The 2,500-nt window shown below is 60.2% G+C and overlaps 1 pseudogene; it reads left to right on the top strand.

Moving 5' to 3' along the window:
- Positions 1-2,500, top strand: part of LOC124304221 (uncharacterized) — a 7,226-nt pseudogene that overhangs the window by 1,994 nt on the left and 2,732 nt on the right.

The raw sequence follows: 2,500 nt of genomic DNA, 5'->3' as shown, positions 1-2,500 counted from the left end.
GGAATCCGGTTCCTATTCCGGAACCCGGCAGCGGAACCGTTTACAAGTCGGGCCCTCGCAAGAGAGTTCGTCGGGGTAACCCAAAAAGACCTGGAGACGCCGTCGGGAGATCCGGAAAGAGTTTTCTTTTCTGTACAAGCGTTCGAGTTCCCTGGAATCCTCTAGCAGGGAGATAGGGTTTGGAACGCGAAGAGCACCGCAGTTGCGGCGGTGTCCGGATCTTCCCCTCGGACCTTGAAAATCCAGGAGAGGGCCACGTGGAGGTCTCGCGCCGGTTCGTACCCATATCCGCAGCAGGTCTCCAAGGTGAAGAGCCTCTAGTCGATAGACTAATGTAGGTAAGGGAAGTCGGCAAATTGGATCCGTAACTTCGGAATAAGGATTGGCTCTGAGGATCGGGGCGTGTCGGGCTTGGTCGGGAAGCGGGTTTGGCTGACGTGCCGGGCCTGGGCGAGGTGATGGTAATAACCGGATCCGAGCTCGGTCCCGTGCCTTGGCCTCCCGCGGATCTTCCTTGCTGCGAGGCTTCGGCGGCGGTTCGCCGTTGCCGTCGTCCTCTTCGGCCGCCATTCAACGGTCAGCTCAGAACTGGCACGGACTGGGGGAATCCGACTGTCTAATTAAAACAAAGCATTGCGATGGCCCTAGCGGGTGTTGACGCAATGTGATTTCTGCCCAGTGCTCTGAATGTCAACGTGAAGAAATTCAAGCAAGCGCGGGTAAACGGCGGGAGTAACTATGACTCTCTTAACTCTCAACTCTTGACCCTCTTAAGTGGGTTGTGGCTGGGTGTCGGAGCGGTGGTAGAGTGCTCGCGACGTCCTAGCTGCAACACACATGTGCCAACCGTCACCTCCTCGTGGTGAGAGTCGGGCAATGGGTGCGGGTATTTACAACCCGCATCTAGCTAACGACGGTTGGCTGTCGGCCGCTCAAAGGCGGCTCCCCTTGGGGAGTCGTCACGTGCCCACCGACCGGCCACTGGCGAGCGGCCGATAAACGGCGGGGGCTTAAGGGCGGGGGGGGTTGCCAGCCCTCCCCACTAACTTTCAGCAGGCCCGCAAAGAAAAAGAATTAGAAGCAGAACCCGCCGAGTGCCTCAGCCCGGCGGGCCTGCTGAAACAAGTACCCGGGGGGAGTTAGCCGATCCCCCGGAGGTGGCTGTGGGGGTAGTGGACGACCCCACCCCAGCCCCTGATAATGAACCGCACCCTATTGACCCTGAACCAGCACCCGAGCGGTATGCCTGCGGTGACTGCGAGCAGGACTTCGCCACGAAGCGAGGGCTTGGAGTTCACCGCAGGATACGACACCCTGTGGAAGCTAACGCGGCCATGGAACTGCCCGGCGCCAAGCTAAGGTGGAGGGATGAGGAACTGCGGATGATGGCACGGGAGGAGGCTCAGGCCACCGAGCGGGGAGTGAGGTTTATGAACCTCCACCTTCTCGCTCTGGTCCCCGGTAGGACCCAGGAGGCAATTAAAGGAGTCCGGCGCCGGCCGGACTACCGGACAATGGTTGAGGCAGCTCGACGAGACCTTGAGGCTGCCCATACGCCCCCTGGGTCCCCTGCCAGATTACGGGGACGAAGGAGCCGCTCCATGCCATCACCGCGTCAACGCTCTCCCTCCGCAGATCCAGCAAGGGTACCACCACCCACCCCAGCGGCACCTGCTCCCGCTACTCCTTGGGGGCAGGACCTTGCCGGAGCTATACGTCGTCTAATCGAGATAGCCCGGCAAGAGGAGCATCATCGTGCCAACGAGTTGGCTGACATCGCTGATGATGCTCTGAATGGGGCAAATACTGACGCCGCCATAATTGAATGGTTAGGCAGGGTATTTCCCCCTGCAGCCGCTGCAGCTGGATCTAGGCGCCGCGAGCCGGCCGCGAACCCAATCCGCCAGAGGAACGGAAAGCCGCCGTCGAGGAGGACACTGCGCCGCCGAGAATACGCCAGAGTCCAGACCGGGTGGAAAAACAATAGACGTCACGTGGCTCGGGAGATCCTGGAAGGGGGCCCCAGTTCGACCAACCATACACTGGATGAGTTGTTTGCGCACTGGGGCCCACTGTTGGGGCACCCCTCAAGGGATTACCCAGGTCCTTCCAGGATCCCGCCTGAGAAACCCGAGCTACGTTACACGTGGGACCCAATCTCCGCTGAGGAGATTGATGTCATCAAGGTCCCCGTGTCGTCATCACCCGGTCCAGACATGGTCACGGCGAGGCAGTGGCGCGCGGTATCGTCATCCATCCGCGCGCTCCTCTATAATATCGTCATGCTCAGGGGGGGATTTCCTAGACAACTCCTGCAGAGCCGGACAATCTTCATCCCGAAGAAAAAGGTACCGGAGAACCCTGGGGACTACCGACCGATTTCGATCGGCTCGGTAGTGGTTCGTCAACTACACCGCATCCTCGCTGTCCGCCTTAGATCAGCCAACCTAACCGACGATCGGCAGCGTGCCTTCATCGCGGCCGATGGTACGGCCGAGAA

This window comes from Neodiprion virginianus, chromosome 4 (assembly GCF_021901495.1).
Source record: "Neodiprion virginianus isolate iyNeoVirg1 chromosome 4, iyNeoVirg1.1, whole genome shotgun sequence".
In the NCBI taxonomy this organism is placed as follows: domain Eukaryota; kingdom Metazoa; phylum Arthropoda; class Insecta; order Hymenoptera; family Diprionidae; genus Neodiprion; species Neodiprion virginianus.
The sequence above is the reverse complement of the archived record's forward strand: the minus strand, read 5'-3'. Positions and strand labels throughout refer to the sequence as shown.